We start from the raw sequence: 27,727 nt of genomic DNA on the forward strand, positions 1-27,727 counted from the left end.
GGCATTTGCAACTAATGAAGGTTGGACTTAATTCTAGTAATTTTAATCCAAGAGAATTTAACTTTAATTTCGTTTTGCTAAAATTAACAATCAACCAGTGGGAATAATTTGAAAGATATGATGATTACAATCAGTAGTAGTTCCCTCTGATGGAAATTACAATTAATACAATTCCTGCTGATGCTGATAACAATCGAATGTTTCGGGTTATAAATAATTACTTCTCCCAAAGCAGAGGAATTATGTTGATATTAATTTAGTGATGGAAATAGGAATTTAAATTTAGTTACTATGGATGGGTTTGTCAATTAACTTAATAAATTGAACTGAAGGAAATTTTACAACAATTCCTCTTGCTGCAATTCAGAATTAACTTCTAGAAGAAACAATTTAGAATTAGTGATGATTACAATCAGCTACTGCTGTCCCTACTGATGAAAATTAAAATTACGAATAATTCCTGAAGATGCCTACGATGACTTGAGATAATAATTAGTTACTCCTCAGAGATGAGAGTTATAATTAATTAATGATGCAAATTTTATGATGTGATGATTACAAACAGTAGTTGTTCCCTCTGATGAAAAGTGCAATTGAATGCAATTCTTTTTGATGATAATCTTAATGCTACGTTCAACCTAAATTAATTACAGTGGCCCAACTGATAAGGAAAACAGAATCAGTAATAATTCAGTCTAATGGTAATTGTGATTCAATACAGTTGCAACCAATGGGAGTCGCAATTAATTCTTAATATTTCTACTAATGGAATTTAATTTTAATTCCACGTATGCTAAAATTAACAATTAACTAGTTGGAGTAATTGAAAAGACCTCAGGATTAGAATGAATGATAATTGCAGATGATGGGTAAATTAGGGTGGTTTATTCTAATTCCACTAGTCTAATTCTAATTCGAAAGATGTCATCATAGTGGTCAATCATATAGTATCTCCTAATGGTGATTACAATTTAATACAATTTCTGTTTAAAGTATTTATCACGATAGGTTTAATTATAATTATTTACAGCTCCGATTAGCAAAGGAATTGTAATTCATAGTAATTTCAACTGAAGGAAATAGAAAACTATAGGTATAGTTGTACACAATTGATGGGAATTGTAATTAATTACATGTCTACTAATAATTCAGGTTTCTTAAATTAAATTCAAATTACAACAAAATAATTAAAATTAACAAATGATCAGGATAATTCCGCCTGATTGTGATTACAATGAATGACTATTTCAAATGATAGGAGTTTCAATTAATTACAGTTCCCACTGAAATAGAAATTAGAATTAGTAATAATTCCCGATGATGGGTATTAGGATTCAGTGTACATTTGCTACTGACGGGAGTTGACGATTAGAATAATTCTAACTGAAGGAATTTAATTACAATTCCATTTGATAAAATTAACAACTTACCAGTAGAAACAATTTGGAAGATGTGATGGTAACAACCATTCGTAATTCCCTTTGATGGAATTTACAATTAATATAATTTCTGATAAAAATTACAATTGTAATTGTAATTACTTCCGCGTTAAGAAACCAATTGTAAATGGTAACAATTTTAGGTAATGAAAATAGGAATTTTGTTTCATTTGCAACTTAAAGGTAATGAATTCTAACAAATCAATCAAGAATTACCAAATTATCATTCATTCCATAAGGTAGTAATTTCTTTAATAAAAACTAAGATCTTATATAATTCCGTTAATTGAAATTACGTCGTAATGTAATTTCCAATGAAAGAAATAGCAACTAAATTTAATTCCGAATGAAGAAATGACAACTAAATATTATTTCCGAAGATGGATAAATTACATCTAAATATAATTCCAATCGATGCTTACATTACAATTAACTCTAGTAATTCGTTAGAAGTTTCTCTAATTGGATGCTCATAGTGTATGAAATAAACTTTTCATTGTATTTATACTTCGTAATTTCATGATTGTATAATTTATATTAAATATGTTCAAATTTATAATAAAACGGAGTAATTAAAGTTTATATTTTTAATGAAATTTATATTAAAAATTCGTCAGTTCGAATATTTTAGTAATTGCTAATTTTAAACATTGATATTGAAATCAAATGAACGTGCGAATTAATAGACGGTAAATATCAATTTGATATAAAAAGAATATACACGCGTAAATTAAATATTAACACTCATTCATGCATGACAGGGGATTCAACCATATTCACATGTATTAAATTACCATTCATATAGTGTCCATACAATACGTTTCGAATTTATTGCTCTGTTTTTTACTTCATATTAATTATTTATAATTTCTCATTATTTATTATTAATTATTTTATTTGTTAATTGTAATTTCTGATTTACAATTTATGTTCGTAATGGAAAATAATTATAAACGATTAATGGTAATTTGATTCAGAATTGAATGATGGTAATTATAATTAGCAGTAAGTTTAAATGAGTGTGAAAATTAAATTTGTCCCAAAACCGAAAGATGTTCTCTAATCAACTAGAGATCGTGATCTCTAGTTGATTAGAGAACATCTTTCGGTTTTAGGTAAAATTTAATTTTCAATTCTCGTTTTCAACAATATTGTCATGAACATACCAGGATTTGTGCTTAATGGAAAAAATGTTCCATATTCAAAATCAATAATCCTGCAGTTGTCAGGTATGCAAATACAATATGCATGTTGCTTTCGCATTTAGAGCACTGGGATATATGTATATATAAGCCAAATATCAAGAATTTCTGTTTGATTTTTTTCTCTCGTTTGGCTTATTCCTTCATCTCTTTTGCATCTTTCCTCAAGACCCCATTTTCAGACTGACGTTTTATCCTTCTCATTCTCTATTTATCCCATGTTCCCGTGTGTGTCTGTGCAGCGCGCATGGAAAGAGCATATTCGACGTCGGAGGTAAGTGACATGAAGATTTACACATGAGTGTCAACTCGCATACTATATATATATATGCACTTTCAAAACAGCAAAGGAAATACGAACGGGAAGTCTTCATCATTTGCCATATAATGCCTCCAAAGGGAGACGACATATTTGTGTCATCTATATAGACGCACATGGATTATGGTTTGTTTATTATATATCGAAACTCATAATAAGGAAGCGATCAGAAAAGCCAAAGATGGGTTTGGATGATGGCAATTTGTAATAACATCGACAGCTTATGGGACAGGTACCTAACCTTTTCTAGGAGTAATGGTCTTCTTGGTATAACTACGTTCCCTTTAATATATCCAAACCTTAAGTACAATCTGTTTTGCCTTCATCATCATCATCATCATCATCATCATCATCATCATCATCATCATCATCATCATCATCATCATCATCATCATCATCATCATCATCGTGTTTGACTTTTAAGGTGGTGTTAATCTCCATTGACTACGAAAGAAGGAACTACGGCTTTTTCTGATACCTAAAAGGCCGAACATAGTCAGAGTTGGACCTCAGTCAAGGTAGGACCCCTGTTATTCTTTAAATAAAAACACTAGCGCCACCTACGCGCGGGAAATTCAATTCAATGTCTGTTTTTGAAAATTCAAAATGGCGGATCCAATATGGCGGATGAATTTTTAAAAATTTATCGGATTCGTAAGAAATTCACAACTTGGGGGTTGTTTAGCTCGCTAATAATGAATCTGGTGTCCGTTTTTGAAAATTCAAAATGGCGGATCCAATATGGTGGATGAGTTTTTAAAAATTAAATTAATTAACAAAAATTATCATTAAAATTGTAGAATTTTTTTGTTTTTGCCATTTTTTCTTGGTTTCCCCTGTTCTCGAAGAGGGAGTCTAAAAAACTTCCACAATAGACCCGTGTATTTTCCCTTCTTTTTCTTCTTCTTTATTTATACTCAAGAGAAAAGAGCCACTTATTCTTTTCCCGCTGTAAGTAATCGGAAATGACGAATCGACTATTAGAGATGATATCTCTATATATATATATACTTTTGTGCTTATCTGATATCTTCCGTAGAGTTTTATCCCCCATTTTGGTATTATGAGCTTTCTTGGATTCGTGTATATATATAGGTATGTAGGTAACGAATTGAACTTGGTATTAGTAGCCTTATATTCTATACGCATAAGATATACATGTATATATTTATAGTGAAATTTCTGTATGGTATATATAATTTCAAAACTTGCGGTTATGGACTATAAACAGCATATCAAATCAATATTAAAGAGAGTTAGAGTATATATACATTTGGAAACTATTTATGATATTATTATCGATGTATGCATAAAATAATTGTGTGATATAATTATTCATCTAAAACTCATCGCAATATTAATTGAAGAGAGTATTTTCAGTCTATGGATACTTATTGAGACGGATACTGGAAATATGTTAATTACTTCATTGAAATGTCAACTTTAATGAGAGTAATATTGAATAGCTTTGTTGACACAAAACAGTGATAAATAGAAATAAAATATACAATTTAATAAGAATTCGACATACCAAATTTCGGAACTAAATTTATGTAATTTTTGAAACTTATTGCTTATTGCTGTGAAGTAAAAGTGAAGTAAAGTGAAAGTGAAGTGAAAGTGAAGTGAAAGTGAAGTAAAAGTAAAGTGAAAGTAAAGTGAAAGTAAAGTGAAAGTAAAGTGAAAGTAAAGTGAAAGTAAAGTGAAAGTAAAGTGAAAGTAAAGTGAAAGTAAAGTGAAAGTAAAGTGAAAGTAAAGTGAAAGTAAAGTGAAAGTAAAGTAAAGTGTAAGTGAAGTAAGGTGAAAGTGAAGTGAGATAAAAGTGAAGTGAAAGTGAAGTGAAGTGAAAGTAAAGTGAAAGTAAAGTGAAAGTAAAGTGAAAGTAAAGTAAAGTGTAAGTGAAGTAAGGTGAAAGTGAAGTGAGATAAAAGTGAAGTGAAAGTGAAGTGAAGTGAAAGTGAAAGTGAAGTGAAACTAACGATGAAATAAATGTAAAATGAGAGTAAAGTAAAAGTAAAATTGAAAGTGCATTGAAGTGAAGTGAAAATGAGAGTTTAAGTTGAAGTAAAAGTAAATGTGAAGTGAAACTAAAGTGAAAGCGTAGGTGAGAGTGTATGAAACTCAATTTAAAGTGAAGTGAAATTGAAGTGAAAGTAGTGTAAAAGTGAATTGAGATTGAAATGAAAGGGATTTGAAGGTGAATTGAAGTGTAAGTGGGAGTGAAACTGATATGAAAGTGAAGTGAGTGTGAAACTGAATTGAAAGTAAAGTGCGAGTGAACTAATAGTAAAGTGAAAAGAAACTGAATTTAAAGAGAGGTGAAGTGAAAGTAAGAATAAAAGTTAAGTGAAAGTATTAGTGATATGGAATAAATAGTGAAGTAAAAGTGTCAGTGAAGTGGAATTAAAGTGAATTGAGAGTGAAAGTTTATTTGAAGTGATATGAAAGTGAATTAAAAGTAAAGACAATGTAAAGTGCAAGTCAAGTGAGAGTGGAAGTGAAAGAATTTAAGTGAAACTGAAGTGAAATTAAAGTGTCAGTAAAATGAAAGTAAAGTGAGTGATAAGTGAAAGTAAAGTGAGAGCGAAAGTGAGAGTAAATAAAACCAAATTGAAAGTGAAGTGAAATTGATGCAAAAGTAATGTAAAAGTGAATTGAGATTGAAGTGAAAATGATTTGAAGTGGAGTTAAAGTAAAAGTAGAGTGAAACGGGAATGAAGGTGAAGTGAGAATGAAACTGACTTAAAAGTAAAATCAGAGTGAGTTAATAGTGAAGTGAAATAAAACTAAATTTAAAGAAAGGTAAAGTGAAAGTAATAGTGATAGGGTATAAATAGTATAAAGTGAAAGTGACAGTGAAGTGTAATTGAAGAAAAAGTAGTATAAATGTGAATTGAGATTGAAGTGAAAGTGATTTGAAATGGAATTGAAGTGAAAGTAGAGTCAAACAGGAATAAAAGTGAAGTGACAGTGAAACTGACTTGAAAGTAAAGTGAGAGTGAATTAATAGTGAACTGAAATGAAGTGAAGTGAAGTGAAAATAATATTGAAAAGGAATAGATAGTGAAGTGAAAGTGAATTGAAGTGTAAGTATTGTGAAAGTAAATTAAGAGTGAAGTGAAAGTGAAGTAAAAGTGAAGTAAAAGTGACGTAAATGTGAAGTGAAAGTGGAGTGAAAGTGAAGTAAAAGTTTTGGAGTGAAAGTGAAGTGAAAGTGAAGTGAAAGTGAAGTGAAAGTGGAGTGAAAGTGAAGTGCATTTAATGTGGAGTGGAATAAAAGTGAAGGTAATTGTGATGGTTTATAAAATTTTCTGAATTTACAATTTTAACTCCTAGATAAATCTAAAAATATTTTTTTTCCTAAATATTTTATTAAATAGAATGAAATTCATATTAGGGGGAAATCGTTGTTTCTCAGAAATGATGCCAATGTGAGTTTGCGATTGCTTTCAATAATAAGTATATAATATATATATATATATATATATATATATATACATATATATAGGAAGTTGAAGAGGCGATCGGGTGCTGAGCATAAGAGCTCTCGCTGATCGCTCCTCAATGCAACCGCGAAGGAAATTCATGAGGAACTCCATGGAGCGCTTCTAACACAAGTTTCAAGAAGAGGCGTCAGTTTTGAACTCTCTAGCATCCTTACAAAACTCGACAACTTCTTGATTCTCTTGAAACGTCACCATATTATAATCCTTGGCACGATTTCAGTTGTTTTTTTTTTGTTTTCACTAAAATAAACGATCTCTGCAATAAATTTTCCACAAAAGGAAATATTTTTTTTTTTTGTTAAATTTAATTAAAGTTTTTAATTTTATTTTCATAAAAATAATTGAGGCAGAACAAAAGGATCAAAACAAACCAAAAGATAATCCAATGCCAAAGGTATAAATCGAAAGCGGTGAATATTTGTAATTTGCAAATATTTTATTAGTAATGAAAGTAAAATTTAATTTGATTAAAAATTAATTATATTTTAAACTATAAAAGTTAAAGTCTTATCAAGATGAATTTAAAATGAAATAAAATAGAAATAAAATAAATAATATAAATATAAATAATTAATAAATAATATAAATATAATAAAAAATTTTAAAAAAATTTTTTAATTTACCAAATTCCTTCTTTACATTTTTTTTTTGCAAATATTTTCGAATTTATAAATTTTACCGAAATATTTTTCTATATCTAAACTTTACGCGGGCTAAATTTTAATATTTAAAAAGACTAATGAAAAAAAGGAAGTATTGAAATTAAAAAATGTTTTTCTCCTTTTTTCGCTGATTTTAGAGATATTGAATTTTTAACGAAATTTTTGTGAAGTTAAAAATTGATGAAAAATTATTTTTCCTATAGTGGAATACATATTGCATTAGAAGAAAATTCTTACTTAATATTTCTTTATACGAATTTTTAAAAAATATAGGAAAACATTTTTTTTTTATAATCGAAAATATTAATTTATAATTTTTTTTGTAATTACAAAATTAAAGTATGATATCATTTTAAGTAAATTTCAATTTTAATATAAAGTTATATTTTTAATTAAAAAAAACATAAAATAATTGTACAAATATTTTTTGAAAAAAGAAAGAAATTAATAATGGAAATATATACAAATAATAATTTTGTAGCATACATAAAGTACGTTTTTAATTCGTTAATATTTTTATGTCCATATTTTATCCATTCCGCAAGAATTATTTTTCCAATGTGTGAATTTTGTAAAATTTATATCAATTAACGAGAAATTTTTTTTTGCAAATCATACGATTTTTATACATTTGGAAAAAATCTTTTTTCATTTGATTACACACTTTTTCCTTGAAAATTTTATTTTTTTACATAATTTTACGAATTGGAAATTTTAACCATTTTTGTAATTAATATTTTTTTAAGTGCTTTCTTTTTTAAAGCACAATAACTTAAAGAAGGGACACAAATTCTGTGAAATGCCAACACTCAAAAACACGTGCGGTCAATCTTTATACTTTTTCAAAAAGGAAAAAAAAAAACCTTTTTTACGATTTGGGAATTTCAATTGACACTTTTAAAAGAAGAAAAAAAAAGTTCTCGACATTTTTTTTTCCACGTTAATCCGATGAAATCTGGTAAACAGATGATCCGAAAGTTCCATTGGCGCCTATACAGTGATCTGCATTCACTCCAAGACAGAAATGTCGTAAAATTCATTTGTTGTAAAAATAAAGTTGAGATTTTTAGGGTAATTATTTTGAAAGGATTTTTTTAAACCACTACTAAAATCTAACAAAACATGGCCGAAGACAAAAATATTTTAAAAGCCACGAAATTTTTACATTTTTTACATTTTATATTTTGTGGTCAAAAACTAGTGAACTATGACCAACGAAAAAAATATTTTAAACCCTCAAAACATCAATATTTTTAACATATCCGAAAATTTAAATATCTAATAAACTATGTCCAACGGGAAAACTAGTTTAAATCTGAAAATTTCTATATTTTGTCTATGGTAATAGTTTAGGAAAACCATGGCTAAAGATAAAAATAACTTACTAACTAACTTACTAACTAACTAAATAACTTAATAACTTTCTAACCTACTAATTAACTTACAAATTTAATTACTAATTAATTTACTAACTAACTTAACTTACTAAATAACGTACAAACTTAATTACTAATTAACTTTCTAACTAACTTACAAACTGAATTACTAATTAACTTAGCAACTAAGTTACTAATTTACTTATTAACTAACTTACTAATTAATTTTCTAACTAATTTACTAACTACCTTAATAAGTGACCTACTGACTAACTTACTAATTAACTTACAAACTTAATTGCTAATTAACTTACTAACTAACTTACAAACTTAATTACTAATTAACTTACTAATTAACTTACTGACTAACTTACTAACTAACTTACAAACGAACTTACTAACTAACTTACTAATTAGCTTACTAACTAAACTTACAAACTTATTTATTAATTAACTTACTAATTAATTTACTAACTAACTTACAAACTTAATTACTAATTACCTTACTAACTAAATTTACAAACTTAATTACTAATTAACTTACTAATTAACTTACTGACAAACTTACTAACTAACTTACAAACTTAATTACTAATTAACTTACGAACTGAACTCACAAACTTAATTACTAATTAACTTACGAACTGAACTCACAAACTTAATTACTAATTAACTCACTAATTAGCTTACTGACTAACTTACTAACTAACTTACAAACTTAGTTATTAATTAACTTACTAATTAATTTACTAACTAACTTACAAACTTAAATTCTAATTACCTTACTAACTAAATTTACAAACTTAATTACTAATTAACTTACTAATTACCTCATTAATTAACTTACTAATTACCTTCATAATTAACTTACTGACTAACTTACTAATTAAATTTACAAACTAAATGACTAATTAACTTACTAATTAACTTAATGACTAACTTACAAACTTACTTACTAATTAACTTACTAACTAAATTTACAAAGTTAATTACTAATTAACTTACTAACCGAACTTATCAACTTACTTACTAATTAACTTACTTATTAACTTACTAACTTACAAACTTAATTATTATTTAACTTACTAATTAACTTACGAACTTAATTACTAATTGACTTACTAATTAATGTACTGACTAACTTACTAAATAATTTACTGACTACTACTATTACTTATCTAGTAACTTACTAACTGAACTTACTAACTAACTTACAAACTTAATTACTAATTAACTTACTTATTAACTTACTAACTAACTTAATAACTAACTAGGTAACTAAGTTACAAACTTAATTACTAATTAATTTAATTAAGTTACTAACTTATTAACTTGTTAACTTACTAACTAACTTACTAACTTATTAACTTACTAGCTGACTAACTAATTTATAAAATTACTAACTTAGCAAGGTATAAAGTAACAAATTTAGTTAGTAACTTAGTTAGTATCTAAGTAACCATGGACAATGACAAAAATATTATAAACCCACAAAATATTAAAGTAGTGAACCATGGCTGAAGAAAAAAATATTTTAAACTCTCAAAATATCCATATTTTGACAATGCCCGAAAATCTAATAAACCATGGCCAACGAAAAAACTATTTGAAATGTGAAAATTTCTGTATTTTAAGTATGGACACAATATATGAAAAACATGTAAATTTATATATTTTGATCATGGTCACGAATATGTTCATAATTCGCGGACATATTTAATGGTCACAAATATGATCCCTATTCATGGACATGTTCTCAATGGTCACGATCATGATTGTTGTTTTAGCACACGAGAATAAATCACATACATGTTCAGAATTTGAATCACGAGCATGTTCATAATTTGTTCCCCACTAATTATGAACATGTTCATAAATTCATGAACATATTTAATGGTCAGAAACATAATCATAGTTTAAGGTGCAATCATGTTTTTAATCACGAGCATATTTGCATCTAGCGTTCACGAATCACGAACATGTTCATAGTTGTGATCTCCTAAATTAGGAACATGTTTATAATTTGTGACCCTAACATTAGGAACATGTTTGTAATCCAATGGACATGTTTAATGGTCAGAAACATAATCATAGTTTTAGGTACAAATATGTTTTTAATCACGAACATGTTTGCAATTAGCGATCACGAACATGTTCATAATTCATGGACATGTTAAATGGACAGAAACATAATCATAATTTTAGGTACAATCATGTTTTTTGATCACAAAAATGTTCGCAATTTGTGATCACGAACATGTTTTTAATTTGTGACCCCACAAATTAGGAAAGTGTTCATAATCCATGGACATGTTTAATGGTCAGAAACATAATAATAATAATTTTAGGTACAATCAAGTTTTGTATAATCATGAACATGTTCGCAATTCGTGACTACGAATCACGAATATGTTCATAATTTGTTACCCACTAATTATGAACATATGTTCATAAATTCATGAACATGTTTAATGGTCAGAAACATAATCATAGTTTAAGGTGCAATCATGTTTTTAATCACGAACATGTTTGCATCTAGCGTTCACGAATCACGAACATGTTCATAATTTGTGACCCCAACATTAGGAACATGTTTATAATCCATGTACATGTTTAATGATCAGAAACATAATCATAGTTCTAGGTACAATCATGTTTGTTAATCACGAAAATGTTCGCAATTTGTGACCACGAATCACGAACATGTTCATAATTTGTGATCCCAAATTATGAACATGTTCATAATTCATGGACATGTTTAATGGTCAGAAACATAATCATAGTTTTAGGTACAATCATGTTTTTTAATCACGAAAATGTTCGCAATTTGTGACCACGAATCACGAACATGTTTATTGGTCAGAAACATAATCATTGTTTTAGGTACAATCATGTTTTTTGATCATGAAAATGTTCGCAATTTGTGACCACGAATCACGAACATGTTCATAATTTATGATCCCAAATTATGAACATTTTCATAATCCATGGACATGTTTAATGGTCAGAAACATAATCATAGTTTTAGGTACAATCATGTTTTTTTTAATCACGAACATGTTCACAATTCGTGAACATGTTTTATAATCACGATCATGTTCAAAAATCGTATACACAATTTTGCAACCGCGTCTATCTTCCTTATTATGAAACTTTCATCCAAACTTTGTAAACGCAACAACTTCAAAAGTGTCACAATAAATTTACGATATCACTGCACCTGATAGCGTCTAAAACCAAAAAGCGTATACATATACCTTTAAGTAAAAGTGACTCATTCCCGTAATTTACCGTTCTCCACTGTTTGATAGATGCTAATAAGTAACAGAAGCAAGAAAATGCAAACAAACAAAGGCAGTCAAGTGCAAGAGCGTGAATGTGACAGAGGTAGAGTATACGGTGTGGTGTGTGCACGTTGTGCGATTCTCGTTCCAGACGTCCAGACGTTCCGAGTGAGACGCTAGATGATCATCCAGAGTTGGTAAATATATGAGAGAGAGAGAGAGCCTAAAAAGGGGAGGGGGGAGATCCTCTCTCACTCGTTCTTTCCGCACACTGAAAAGAGATCGAGTTCGGCAGCGTAAAAGTTTCTCGAAAGGTGGTAGTGGGGGGGAAGGGGGGAAGGCATAGGCTCACATCGCCGTCGTTAGCAGCCGCACGGTGCGCTAGTTTCGGCTTGCCGCTCCGACGTGACGGTAGTCTCTTTGTCGGCGTCACATTTAGTGCGCCGAGTCGGCATTTTTCGCGAGTGAAATACTCTCGTTTCCAGTGTGCAAAAAAATAAAAATAAATTTAAAAAAAATAGTGTTAACTCAAGTGCAATCGACCCTGGATTTAATTAGTGATTTTCTTCGTTTTCTGTGGGCAAAAAAAAAATAAATATCATCGTTTACAAGTGTTTTCAGTTTGTACAGTGTGAATAAGCAAAAAAAAATTAGTTTACAAGTGTGTTTAAATAGTTTCATTATTTGGATTACTCTCTTCTTTACATCAGTTTTGGATTTTTGCTTCATTTTTCAAAAAAGGTGAGTCAGTTCCCGGTTGGGAACTTTTTTTTCTCCTCTTTCCATTTGGAGCCGGCTTTTTAAGCTTTGGGAGTTTTTATAGGAATCTGAGGATATTTAAGGAAGCTGGAAACCTTTTCGTCTTCAGAATTTTTCTGGAAGATAAATTTTTTTTTCACCTTTAGGATTTTTTATAATTCAACGATTTTTTAGGTTTTCAGGATATTTTAGGATTCAAAAATTTTTTTCGGTTTCGAGGATACTTTTGGATTCAAGATTTTTTTACGATTCGAGGATACTTTAGGATTCAGGACTTTTTAGTTCTGAATTCATTTTTCAGGAATTTTAGGAATCTGCAAATTTTTAGAAAGCCCAGAAGTTGGGATTCGGATTCAAGGGCGATAACCTTTGAGATCTCTGGAAGTCAAGGATCTCTATCTCTGGATTTTTTAGGATTCGAAGATATTTTAAGATTAAAGATTTTTTTAGGATTCGAGGATAATTTCAGATTCAAGACTTTTTTTAGGATTCGAGGATACTTTAGGATTTAGTTCTGTTTTTTTCAGGAATTTTAGGATTCTGCAAATTTTTTAGAAAGCCCAGAAGTTGGGATTCGGATTCAAGGGCGATAACCTTTGTGATCTGTGGAAGTCAAGGATCTGTTAGCAAAATAGAATTCTTTATCGCTGAATTTTTTTAGGATTCAAGGATCTTTTCAAAGTATCAAATGTCTTTGACCTTTAGGATCTTTTAAGATTCAAAGATCTTTAGGAAGACGAATATTTCTCAATTTTAGGATTCTCTGGAAAGAGTTTTAATTTCAGGATTTTGTATTTTTCAAGAATCCTTAGGAAGAAGAATCCAAAATTTTAGGATTTAATGCAATTTCAGGAAGCCAAGAAGTTAACTACCTTTAGGATTTTTAGGACTCAAAGATCTCTTGTCATTTTTAGGATTTTTAGAACTCAGGAGTCCTTAAAAATCCTAAATATCTTTCGCTTTTAGGTTTTTTTTAGGATTTAAAGATTTCTAGGAAGTAACAATATATTTTCATTTTAGGATCTTTCGGAAGCCAAAGCTATTCGAATTTAAGATTTTTCGGATTCAAAGATTTTATAGAAATTTTTGGATTTTGGATCATTACGAAGACAAAACTTGTTTAAATTCTAGGATTTTTAGGAAAACCTGTAGTTTGTAAGAGGATTTTAATTTTAGGATTTTTTAGGTTTCGAAGATTTTTAGGCAGTCACATTTGATTTTAATAATAGGATCTTTCGGAAAACAAAGTTATTCAGATTTAGGATTTTTTCGGATTCAAAAGATTTTATATAAGTTTAAGGATTTTAAGATGATTAGGAAGGCAAAACTAGTTGAAGTTTTAGAATTTTTAGGAAATATGTAGTCTGTAGGATTCAGGATTTTTTAGGTTTCAAGAATTTTCAAGAATTCTAGAATTCAATGAATATTAAGGAAAGGCAAAATTTATCATTTTTGGGTCTTAAAAATCTTAAGAAATCCAAAATATCTTTCAGTTTTAGGATTTTTTCGGATTCGAAGATTTTTAGGAAATTTTTGGATTTTTACATTTTAAGACTCAAACATCTTTAAAAATCGAAAAGGTCTTTTATTATTAACATTTCTTAAAGGTTTTTGCAATTATTATAAAGCCAGTGTTTTGCTTTTTTTAAGTTTCAAGAATTTTTAGGAAATTTTTCGGATTCAACGAACTTTTAAAAAGTCTAAATAAAAGGTTGTTGACTTTTAGAATTATTAGGACTCAAAGATTTTTAATAAAGCCTAAGTTTTGGTATTTAAAAAATCTTTCAAGGAGCTTAAAATTTTTCGAATTTTAGGATTCAGAAATTTTTCCGAATACTAAATAGTTGATGAATTTTAAGAGTATTGGGACTCGAGTATTTATTTGGAATATTCAGGATTTCTTAGGATATTTTTCTTATTATCAAGAATCAAAAAATTTTTTTTGAGATTTTAGGATTCAAAAATCTTAAAAAGCCAAAAATTTCATAATTTTTAAGATTTTTTAGAAGTCAGCTGATGTAGTTTTCAGCAAAACAAAATTATATTCTGCTCTTTTGATCCTAAAGAAACTTTTTTTCAAAAGTGTCTCAAAAACCAAAACTTTTGTCATTTTTGAAATTTTGTGCAATGCAAATATTTTTAGGATTCTATGGATTTAAAAACTTTTGGAATTCGCCAAATTTTGTCAATTTCAGGTTTTTTTAACTTTAGTTTTTTCAGCTTTAGGATTCGTTGGGATTCATGGACTTTTTAAAAATTTCAGACTTAAAAAAATCTTCCAAAATATGAAAAATTTAATTTTCGTATTTCGGATCCGAAATTTCAGAAATTAAAAATCATAGGATGCTGAATTTTTCTCTAAATTTTAGGCTTTGAAAAATCTCAGGACGCTAAAATTTTTTTTTTCTAAAAGACCGAAAGTATTTTGCTTTTAATATTTTTAGAATTCAATAAGAATTTAATGTTTTTCCTTTTGTGTTTTAATGAGAAAATTAAAAATGAAATACACACCTGAAGAGAAAAAAAGAATCAATTCCAAACGTAAGAATGATTAGTTATTAAGAAAAATCTACGATCGAAATTTTTTATCATCGTGAATAAAACTTTTAAGATTTCCAATTCCATTTGCAGTTTTATGATCAAGTTTAATGATCGTCGGTTGTTATATTATTAAACCTGAAAACTGAAATGGATCTTATTAGTGAATTTAAGTGCGTATATTTTATTATTGTTTTTAGAGAGGTAATATCAAGTGAATTGTAATTGAATCGAAAAATTATGTTCACGATTATTGTAACATAATTTTTTTTTTTTACATTTTCGTCCTTGAATTCGTTTGAAAACATGTGTTTTTAAAATTATAGCTGGTATTTCAAGAAAAAAAAAAAAAAAAAAAAAAAAAATTTGTACATAATTGACATCAGTTGAAAAAAAGGTCTATAAACCTTGGGAGGAAGAAAGAGAGAAATTGAAGTGTGCGAGAGCACCTCTTGCTTGATGAGAGAACAGATGTTTTTTGGGGGTTTTCGTTTCTGAATGAGATAGAGGCCGGCAGGTAGAAAATTTAACCCAACGCACACAATGTGATTTTGAACAGAACACAAGAGAAGAAACTTATGAGAGCGAGACCCAAAGAGATATATAAGTACTAAAAGGGACTTTCGAAAATTGCCTCTTTTCAAGTGCCCCACTCGTGTATATTTTAGAAAAAGAAGTGACCAAACTTATGTTGTATAATCATGTTTTTGAGATAATAAGAATTTTGTTTTTCGTCGAGTGTGAATCTTTCTTTCTTATCTCAGAAACAAGAGAAGGCATTGTAGACGTACCATGAGAAGCTGAATTGTACACACTCTTTACGAGTTTGAGTAAACTTTCCTGCTTTTAGGAAAAAAAATACACTTTTTAAAATCTAAATTTTCTTCTTCTTGCAAGAAAATCATCGAAAGTGCCATTTTTTCAAACTTCAAAGCTAAAAAGCTTCATGAATACCACGCTAAATTTAAAAATGATGCATTAATGAATTATTCATTGAAATATGCAGAATAGAAAGAAAATAGTTTGAATTTTCGAAAAAGGTCCATCATTTTCATCATTTTCCAAAAAATGTCCAAAGTGCCATTTCTGTCAAATTCCAAAGCTAAGAAGCGTACTATGTACACTACGATAAATTTCGAAATGAAATTAATAATTCATTAATGTGGCATTACGGAATTTTCATTATATTCCAAAAAATTGTCAAAAGTGCCATTTTTGGCAAACTTAATAGCTAAAAAGCATCATGAAGACGACGCTCAATTTAAAAATTATGCATTAATAAATTGTTTATTTAGTGATGCTGAATAGGAAGAAAGATGTAAGAATTTTCGGCAACGCCAGCAATTTCCATTTTTTTTTTTGCAAAAAACTATCAAAAACTGTCCAAAGTGACATTTTTTTCCAACTTCATAGCTAAAAATCATAATGAAGACTTCGCTAATTTTCGAAATTATGCATTAATTAATTGTTTATCTAAATATGCAGAATAGGACGAAAATAGTTTAAACCTTAAAAAGGTTCAAAATTTTCATCATTTTCCAAAAAAATGTCCAAAGTGCCATTTTTGTCAAATTTCAAAGCTAAAAAGCATCATGTAGGCCACGCCAAATTTTCGAAATAAAATTAATAATTCATTAATGTATCATTCCGAAATTTTCGTCTTATCCCGAAAAACTGTCCAAAGTGCCATTTTTTAAAACTTTATAACTAAAAATCATCATGAAGACCTCGTTAAATTTCAAAATAATGTATTAATAAATTGTTTATCTGAATATGCAGAATAGGAAGAAAATAGTTTGAACCATATGAAAGTCCACAATTTTTATTTTTTTCAAAAAACTGTCCAAAGTGCCATTTTTTTCAAGCTTCATAGGGGAAAAAGCATCACGAAGACCACGCTAAAATTGAAAATAATGCATTAATAAATTGTTTATAAAAATATGCTACATAGGATGAAAATAGTCCAAAGTGCCATTTTTGTCAAACTTCTAAGCCAAAAAGTTTCATGAAGACCATGTTTAATTTCAAAATAATGTATTAATGAATTAAAAAAATTTTTTTTTTTAATGGCATTGTGAACTGTTGAAAAAAACTATAAATTGTAAATTGTTTTTCGAAAATGTAGTAAGACAACCTTTTAAATTATGAATATTTTGATTTTGAACCTTTTCGAAAATTGTTAAATATTCTGCAATTTATGTAAAACATTTCGTGTCTATATATATAGTACTTGGTTGCTATATTATTACCTCAGTGTTTATATGGAAAATGTAAAACAACTTTTAAAATTTATTCAAAATCTCATATTTCTCTCTGTAAATATGAGTTTATTACTTTTAACTATTTGAAACAGCGCAAATTCATTCACTAAATAAATTATTATTATTATTTTTGAGTACTTTTCATATTAAAGAGAATTTACTACTTTGTGGTAAAAGTAATTAATAATCAAGTTAAAAATCAAGTATAATTACACACATTTAGTAAGTAAATTCATTATATTAATTATTTCTAACTAGAAAATATTTTTTTTTAAACTAAAAATCAATTATTTTCAAACTTAAAGTTAGTTACATATTTGCAAACTGAAAAAATACAAAATTACATTCTATATTATTTTTTAATGAAAATGAAAAATTACTAAATTTCTAATTGAAAAGCAAATGCCACCAAAATTGAAATATCGAAGTTGAAAAAGTTGAAAAAAATTTAGGATTCGTTTCAACCCAACACTGATGGTATAGAATATATATATATAGTGTGTATATTGTGGAATTCGGGTGAATCGCTTCGTTTGCTGTTGACTCTCGTGATTTTGAAGGTCGCGCACCTAGTCTTTTGTTCTTGTTGGGCGCGGATTCCATCGATTCTCAATAATTCCCAAGGTGCAGGGTTTTGTTGTCGTCCCTTTCTTTCTTGTTAGTATGTAATTTATATTATATAAATATTTTTTTTTTTTTTTTTGTAAATATTTCATTTTCTAAAGATGATTAAAATAATCATATTTCAATCATCTTTAGAAAATGAAATATTTTTTAAAATCAGGGAAAAATTCATATTTTTACTTGAAATCCACTGAAAAGTCAGTGAAGAACAAAAATTAAATTCTTATTCTATAAGGAAAAGTTTTTATATATAAAAAAAAAAATAATAATAATAATAAAATAAAAATTAAAAAATAATAATAAATAATAAATAAATAATAAATAATAAAAATGAAATACAAAACAAAATAATAGAGAAACGTAGTCAGGGTTGGACGTTAGTCAAGGTAGAACCCCTGCTATTTTTAAGAACACTAGCGCCACTTACGCGGGGGAAATTCAATTATTCGAATATAGAACTTGTAGTCAAGGTTGGACCCCCTTTAATTATGAATTTTTAAACAATAAGTAACTTTAAAAATGAAAAATAATGAAGCTTCGATTTTTAGACGTGGTTCAACCCTGACTATAAGGTCCAACCTTGACTAAAATTTTTTGAAATGTTTATAATTTTTTCAATTTTCTCCCAATAAATTTACGATATACAGCGAAAGTGTTCTACTTTTGTAAATCTTTTCAACAATATAACTCAATAACCTAAATTTATTTTTTTTAAAAAGTTATAGTTAAAGTTCAAAAAGGGGCCCAACCCTGACTATGTTCCCTTGTTTATATATTATATTTATATGTTTCGGTGGATAGACTATATATATATATTGGCGTAAAATCGAAATACACACGAGTCATGAAGCCGCAGCTTGGGAGATTAGTGTCAACAAACTCGTCGAGTTCGTTCACGTCTCTCTCTCTGCATATGGTTTCTTCTCCAAGAATACGGTCGTAATGGTCTGGAAGTAAGGATTAGATGAGTCCATAATTTAACTTTGCACTGATTGCCTTGTCTTTACAGAAGGTTAAGCACAAATTTTCAGAAAAATATAACTACTCTCATTCTCTCACAGCTATAATATAAATACTCAAGAGTGGCTCTCAGTGGCGTCATCAGAATGTTCTATTCATTGTTTAGCATATACGGAAAATTTAATGTCAATATTTTTCACAGATATTTACGCAGAATTTTTTTCATTTCTTATTTTAAATTTTAGTTAGAATTTCCATTTTAATTTAGTCGTCATTATTAAAAATTCAGTATTTGCCACAAACATTTAATTTTGTTTTTGTTTTTCCTGATTTCCAGAAAAAAAAATTTTTTTGACTTTTTCCCTGATCCTAAAAAATATTTTGATTCACTTTCTAAAAAATTATTCAAAAACACTAATAACTTCATTTTTGAATAAATATTTAATCATTACTTTTTCCATAGAAATTATAAAATTCTTCAAAACATTCAAAATTCAAACTTTTTAAAAATTGTAAAATTATTCAAAAATACCAATAACTTCATTTTTGAATAAATAATATTTAATCAATTATTATTTTTCCATATAGGAATTAAAATTCTTTAAAACATTCAAATTCAAACTTTTTAAATTCAATAACTTATATAATAATTAAAGATGACCTATTAGTAATAAAATCACTATTTTATAATATAAGAATATTGTTACTAATTTCCTCAAAAATTATTTTCATCATTTTAATTCTATTTTATATTTTCTAGAATTTTTAACTGAAATTCTTCTTTAAATCAATTATTTTTAATAATTTTTGAAAAAGTTCTGTGAAACGTTTTGCTGTGAACTTAATAGTGTAAAAATTTTGAAAATAATTGAATTTTACTAAAATTTTTGAAAATAATTTAATTTTATTATACTTTTGAAAATAATTGAAGTTTTGTGTTGAATATTGTTATTTATGAAAATAATTGAATTTTGAAATGAATTTTATTAAAATTTTTAAAAATAATTAAATTTTACTAAAACTTTTGAAAATAATTGAATATTTTACTCAAATTTTTGAAAATAATTGAATTACTGCGAAGAATTTAATGACAAATTTTAAAACATTTGATTTTTTTGAAAAAATTATGCAAAATTCTATTTTAAATAATTGAAATCATGTGAAATTTTCATTATTTTAGAAAATAATTTAATATGCGTGTAGAATTTTGACAAAATTTGTTTTTAAATAATTTAATTCTTTTGAGAAATTTTATTAAAATATAGTAAAATATTGAAAATCATTGAATTAAGAAAATTTTTGGATAATAATTGAAATTTTGCTGTGAATTTTACCAAAATTTTTAAAAATAATTGAATTTTTGTGTTGAATATTGTTATTTATGAAAATAATTGAATTTCGCAATGAATTTTATTAAAATTTTTGAAAATAATTGAATTTTACTAAAACTTTTGAAAATAATTGAATTTTACTAAAATTTTTGAAAATAATTGAATTACTGCAAAGAATTTAATGACAAATTTTAAAACATTTGATTTTTTTGAAAAAAATTATGCAAAATTCTATTTTAAAAAATTGAAATCATGTGAAATTTTTATTATTTTAGAAAATAATTCAATATTTGTGTACAATTTCGACAAAATTTGTTTTTAAATAATTGAATTCTTTTGGGAAATTTTATTAAAATATAGTAAAATATTAAAAATCATTGAATTAAGAAAATTTTTGGATAATAATTGAAATTTTGCTGTGAATTTTACCAAAATTTTTAAAAATAATTGAATTTTTGTGCTGAATATTGTTATTTATGGAAATAATTGAATTTTGCAATGAATTTTATTAAAATTTTTGAAAACAATTAAATTTTACTAAAATTTTTGAAAACAATTGAATTTTCTTAAAATTTTTGAAAATAATTGAATTTTACTAAAATTTTTGAAAATAATTGAATTACTATTAAGAATTTAATGACAAATTTGAAAACATTTGATTTTTTTGAAAAAAATTATGCAAAATTCTATTTTAAATAATTGAAATCATGTGAAATTTTCATTATTTTACAAAATAGTTCAATATTCGTGTACAGTTTTGACAAAATTTGTTTTTAAATAATTGAATTCTTTTGGGAAATTTTATTAAAATATAGTGAAATATTGAAAATCATTGAATTAAGAAAATTTTTTGATAATAATTTAAATTTTGCTGTGAATTTTAACAAAATTTTTGAAAATAATTGAATTTTATTAAACTTTTGAAAATAATTGAAGTTTTGTGCTGAATATTATTATTTATGAAAATAATTGAATTTTGCCATGAATTTAATTAAAATTTTTGAAAATAATTGAATTTTACTAAAATTTTTGAAAATAATTGAATTTTACTAAAATTTTTGAAAATAATTGAATTACTATTAAGAATTTAATGACAAATTTGAAAACATTTGATTTTTTTGAAAAAAATTATGCAAAATTCTATTTTAAATAATTGAAATCATGTGAAATTTTCATTATTTTACAAAATAGTTCAATATTCGTGTACAGTTTTGACAAAATTTGTTTTTAAATAATTGAATTCTTTTGGGAAATTTTATTAAAATATAGTGAAATATTGAAAATCATTGAATTAAGAAAATTTTTTGATAATAATTTAAATTTTGCTGTGAATTTTAACAAAATTTTTGAAAATAATTGAATTTTATTAAACTTTTGAAAATAATTGAAGTTTTGTGCTGAATATTATTATTTATGAAAATAATTGAATTTTGCCATGAATTTAATTAAAATTTTTGAAAATAATTGAATTTTACTAAAATTTTTGAAAATAATTGAATTTTTGTGCTAAATATTGTTATTTATGAAAATAATTGAATTTTTGCAATGAATATTGTTATTTACGAAAATAATTGAATTTTATTAAAATTCCTTAAATATAATTGAATTTTATCGAACGATTTTGCTATATTCATTTATAAAGATAATTGAAATGTTCCCGAGAATTTTATTTAAAAATAATTGAATTTCTGAATTTTTAAAAAATCAACTTTAAAGAATTTTAATTGCAAATTTTGAACATAATTGAATTCTCTAAAAATTTTATAATTGAAAAATCCTCAAGTATCTAGTGTATAAATTTAAAAAATAAAAATTTTTTTTAAAATTATTTTCGAAAAATTACTGTTACAATACTGTTACAAATCTATATATTAATTCATAGAATTTTTTCATATTGTACTTTTTTAAAATTCAATTTGTTTTCACTACTTTCAATTAAATATTTCCAAAAATTCAAATACATAGAAAAAATAATACTTGAAAATTTTTTTTAATTAGAATTTTTAAGATTTTTAGAAAAAATAATCATGGTCATAATTTTTTGATTAAAATTCATTAAAAATTTGGTATTATTTAATTATACAAAAATTCTTTTAAGAATTTCAATAATTAACAAGTTGAAATATAAATTTCTACCAAATTTCAGTAAAAAAAAAAAAAAAAACTTATATGAGAGAATTGGACATGAATTTTCCATTTTGTCACTTTGGATATATTTTTCCGGGTGTAATTAAATATGTATGTAAATAATAAAAAAAAAAAAAAATGCACTACTGCCAGGTACACGCAGCCCTTGAAAATGAAATTGCCCCCTTTCCCCCCTCTCTTCTCAACATGCAGTTCAAGGCTTGCCGCCCTCGTGCTTTCTTCCCCTTCTCTTCCTGTAGTGTAATCATTACCGTCGGTCTATTATCGCAAAACAAGTTTGACTCCGTCAGGAACCAGTCTCTCCCAAGTTGTTTTTTCATCTAACCTTGAGACTGTAAAATGATCCGCAAGGAATTTGAAGGGAAGCCTCGACACAATCCTCAAAACGTTTTTTTGACTATGACAGATTACAATATAATATATTTAGGTCAAAATTTTATAAAAAGCAAAATTATTCTTAAAATAATAGGAATAATTTTGCAGACTTTTATTTTTAGAAATATCTATGTTGGTTTTTACGGGCGAATATGAGTATAAATAAACTTTTTATTCAAACTTTAGAAAAATTTTTTAACTTTGATGAATTTGACTTTTTTTATAGAATTGACCTTTTTTGGTTTTGCTTTAAATTTTTTCTTTTATGATTATTTGACAAAATTTTATAAATTTTACCTTCTTTTGTGCTTTACTGCTTTTAAAACAAAATTTAATTTTTTGACCTTTACTTCATACATTTAACCCACTTTTTTGCTTTAAACTTTTTTTTTATTATTATTTGACCACATTTTATCTACTTTTTCTTTTGAAATTATTATTTGACCGCACTTTTCAGAAAATTTACGTTTCTATTTTTAAAATGTTTTTTTTTATTAAAAAAAACACCTTGGCGCCCTCTACCCTCTATATTTGACCTTTTTTATTGTTTCTTTTAAATTCGTTTAATTACTTGACCATATTTTATACATTTGACCTTTTTTTATTTTCTACAGTTTAAAAATTATCATTTTATTATTTGACAATATTTTATAAATTTGACCCTATTTTAACATTTATTAACATTTATTAACATTTATTAACATTTATTAAAATTATTATTTCACCACATTTCATACATTTCACCTATTTTTTCTTTTGAAACTTTAGAATTATTATTATTTGACAACTTTTTAGAAAATTGACCGTTTCGAATTTTTTAAACTTATTTCATTACCTATTATTTGACCATATTCCATAAATTTGACCGCATTTTTTTGCTTTAAAACTTCTTTTATTAATTATTTGACCACATTCCATAAATTTGACCTATTTTTGCTTTGCAATTTCTTTTATTAATTATTATTTGACCACATTTCATAAAATTTGACTTGTTTTTTCTTTCTTTGAAAACTTTTTTTAAATTATTTTTTAAAATTTTTGACCGCATGTCTAATGAATTTAACCTATTTTATGTTTAAAACTTTGTTTTATTATTATTTGAGATAAATTTGACATAAATTAAAAAATATTTCCATCAATTTGGCAGCTTTTCTTCATTTTTAAATTTTTTGAATTATTTTACCACATTTCATAGATTTGCCCTTTTTTGGTCTTAAACAGTTTTAAAAATTATTATTTTCTTATTTGACAACATTTTATAAATTTGACCTATTTTTTTGTTCTAAACTTTTTTTATCATTATTTGACCACATTTCAGAAAACTAATCTTCTTTTTTTTAAACATTTTTTTTTACTTTCATTTGACCAAATTCAATAAATTTGACCTATTTCTGGTTTGAAACTTGTTTTTATTAATTATTATTTGACCATATTAAATAAATTTGCCCTTTTTTCCTTTTTAAAAAAACTTTGTTTTCATTATTATTTAATTTTTTGATCATATTTAATAAATTTGACCTATTCTCTTGTTTGAAACTTTGTTTAATAATTATTATTTGACAATATTTTATAAATTTGACTTTTATGTTTTTTTAAAACCTTTTTTTATTTTATTCCACAGATTAGACAATTTTTCTTCCTTGTTTGCGTTAATTTTTTTAAAAATTATTTTACAACATTCCATAGATTTGGCCTTTTTTTGTTTTAAACAGTTTCAGCATTATTATTTTATTATTTAACAATATTTTATAAATTTGACCTATTTTTTTGTTTTAAACTTTTTTTTGTACAATTATTTGTCACGTTTCAGAAAATGAACGTTCTTTTTTTTAAACTTTTTTTTTTACTTTCATTTAACCAAATTCAATAAATTTGATCTATTTTTCGTTTGGAAAACATTTTTTTATTTATTGTTTGACATGATTTCGTAAATTTGACCTTTTTCCTTTTTTTAAAATAACTTTTTTTAAAAATTAAATTTTTAATTTTAAATATATTATTTAAATTTATTATATATATTATTATTTAAATATATTATATTATTTTTTAATTTTTTAATTTAATTTTTTGACCACATCTGATAAATTTGTCTTTTTCTGATTTATTAACATTTTGTCATATTTCATACATTTTACCTAGTTTTTCGTTTGAAACTTTTGAATTATTATTATTTGACCAAAATTTCGTATATTTGACCTTTTTTTATGTTTAAAACTATTTTTTTTATTATTATTTTGCTACATTCCATAAATTTGACCTTTTTTCTTCATATTGTTTCTTTTAAATTCTTTCAATTATATTATCAAATTTTATAGATTTGACTTTTTTGTTTTAAACAGTTTAAAAATCATCGTTTTATTATTTGCCCATATTTTATAAATTTGACCTAATTCTTTTTGTTTTATGAAATTTTGTATTGTTAGGGAAACATAGTCAGGGTTGGGCCACTTTTTGAACTTTATCTATAACTTTTAAAAAAAAATAAATTTAAGCAATTGAGTTATATTGTTGGTAAGAGCAACAATAAGGTTGGACCTTATAGTCAGGGTTGGACCATGATTGAAAATCGAAGCGCACTATTATTATTATTATTTATTTTTAAAGTTACTTATTGTTTACAAATTCATAGTTGAAGGGGGTCCAACCTTGACTAAGGTCCAACCCTGACTACGTTCCTCTATTATTATGTTTTCTATTTCATTTTTATTATTATTTATTATTTATTATTATTATTATTTTTTATATAAAAAAAATTTCCTTATAGAATAAGAAGATGAAAAAAAATTTTTTTTTTGAAATTATTTTCTTTGTATTGGAAAATTGAAATTTTCTTTTATTGCCATATTATATTTGTTGGCTTTATTTGAGAGCGAAAATCAAGTGCCATCTCGAGCATTGATAAAAAAAATGGATATATTCCTCGTGTCCGAAGCCAAATTTGGAGTGAATTGCCAACAGGAGATTCGTCCCTTCTTATATTTTATAAGCAGGATACATTTATACTTTCCCCACACACGAAAGCATCAAAATATATATATAGATGGCGATTTTCCTCCCGCATGCCAAGGGAGCTCAAGGTCAAAATTTCGAAGGGCGCCTAGATCGGAATTTTTTTTCTCTCTTCCAAACACATAAATTTTTTTTCCCTAAGATCTCATAGGAGGGTGAAATATATATATATCACACAGTGTTTCTTTCATTCTCCGGAATATTGTCTTCTAATTTCATTATTTTTCCGTCTCCTGCAAATGCGAAATAATTTCAGTCATAAAATCGTTGGGGTGTCGGAATATATTGTTCAATTGATTCAATATACGACGCAATTTCTCTTTTTCTTTTTATTAATTTATTCTTCTATTTTTTTTTTTATACGAAAACCATCAAGTTTTTTGTGATTGTTTTTTTTTGACATGTTAATAAATTTTTACCTTTAATTGAATATTTTATTTTTAAATTTCTTCTCTATATTTTTTTGTTTTTTGTTCGTCATTTTAATGTTTTTTTTAATGTTTGCATTATAATAAATAATCAGTTAATTAAAGAGAGTAAAAGAGAGGAAGAGGGAGTTTTTTCTTTTTTTTTTAATGATTTCTATTATAAATAATAATCAGTTAATTATTAGAGATAGAGTTTGTGTTTTTTTTAACCGAAAACTATTGGTATTTGAGATTAACACTCTCGCAGTTTAGCTAAAGAAAAAAGTTTACACTATAATATTGAAAATTCTCAGACTGTCTGCGAATGTATTATACACACAAACAAGTTTATGGGTTCGAGTGGCAAATCTAAAAAAAAAATATTTAGTCTTAGGGGAAATGATGGGAGAAAAAGAAAATAGTGAAAGAATTTCTAGTGTTTAAAATAAAGCAGCTTTTATATAGTTTTGAAGAAAAGAAGTGGAAGAATAAAGTTTGGATCTGAAGTGGTTGAGAGACGACGAGATGAGGGTAAGAAGAAGAAGACCTCTCTCTCGTTCGTCGTGCAACTAATCGAATCCGAAACGTGCATATAATATTTAAATGAGTTCAATGAACTCTGTCTCTTTCTCTCTCCTCTCTTTTTCTCTTCACTAAATACTAGTTTGATTAATGGAACCGTGAATTTTTTTTTTTATTCAACTGGCAAACTAGGAAGTTACAGTGATAGTCAAAAAAACGTCAAAATTTAGGGTATTTAGGGTCATCTACAATTAAATATATATTATCCGAATTTCGAACATAACCTCAAAATTTAGGACATTCAAAGTCATTTTACAATGAAAATTATATTATCAAACGAAGAACGTAACCTTCAAAATTTAAGACATTTAGGGTCGTTTTACAATTAAATTAATATTCTCAAAAGGCGAAAATAACCTTAATTATTATATTCGTTTTCGTAGAATGATAATACTATTGTAGAATTACCCTAAATGATAAAAAAAACGTTCTCTCTTTACCTGTGTATTTTAAGTTTACACATTTACCTTTTTCACAAATTCGCCCCATTGTAGAATTATCCTAAATGACTAAAAGTCACTATTTGATATTTATTTCACTGCAGAATCACCCTAATGACTAAAAAATCGTAAGATTACTTTCGCCTCACTTCAATATTCAATCACATAATTGTAGATTCACATTTAATTGTTAAGATTTTTAGGTTACGTTCGACAATGGATAACATTAATTTAATTGTAGAATCGCCCTAAATGGATAATATTCGTCAATTTGCAATAATAATGCCATTGTACAATGACCATTAATTTTTAGGTAACGTTCAACAATAGATAATATTCATTTAATTGTAGAATCGCCCTAAATGGTTAATATTCGTCAATTTGCAATAATAATGCCATTGTAGAAACACCTTTAATTTTTAGGTTACGTTCGACAATGGATAATATTAATTTAATTGTAGAATCGCCCCAAAATGGATAATATTCGTCAATTTGCAATAATAAT

The 27,727-nt window shown here is 26.1% G+C and overlaps 2 protein-coding genes across 4 annotated transcripts in view; both read left to right on the top strand.

Moving 5' to 3' along the window:
* LOC122505240 (venom metalloproteinase 3-like) overlaps nucleotides 1-27,727 on the top strand; it is a 67,610-nt gene that overhangs the window by 12,992 nt on the left and 26,891 nt on the right. The window lies entirely within an intron of this gene.
* LOC122505215 (fat-like cadherin-related tumor suppressor homolog) overlaps nucleotides 11,907-27,727 on the top strand; it is a 535,247-nt gene continuing 519,426 nt past the window's right edge. For 2 of the 3 annotated variants that reach the window (XM_043616703.1, XM_043616704.1), the window contains exon 1: nucleotides 11,909-12,529. The gene's annotated coding sequence lies outside the window, so the exon portion shown is untranslated. Of the gene's footprint in view, nucleotides 12,530-27,727 lie in introns of all 3 variants that reach the window. The other variant, XM_043616706.1, reaches the window with a different exon arrangement.

The sequence above is a fragment of the Leptopilina heterotoma genome, unplaced genomic scaffold, assembly GCF_015476425.1.
Source record: "Leptopilina heterotoma isolate Lh14 unplaced genomic scaffold, ASM1547642v1 Lhet_350, whole genome shotgun sequence".
NCBI lineage: Eukaryota > Metazoa > Arthropoda > Insecta > Hymenoptera > Figitidae > Leptopilina > Leptopilina heterotoma.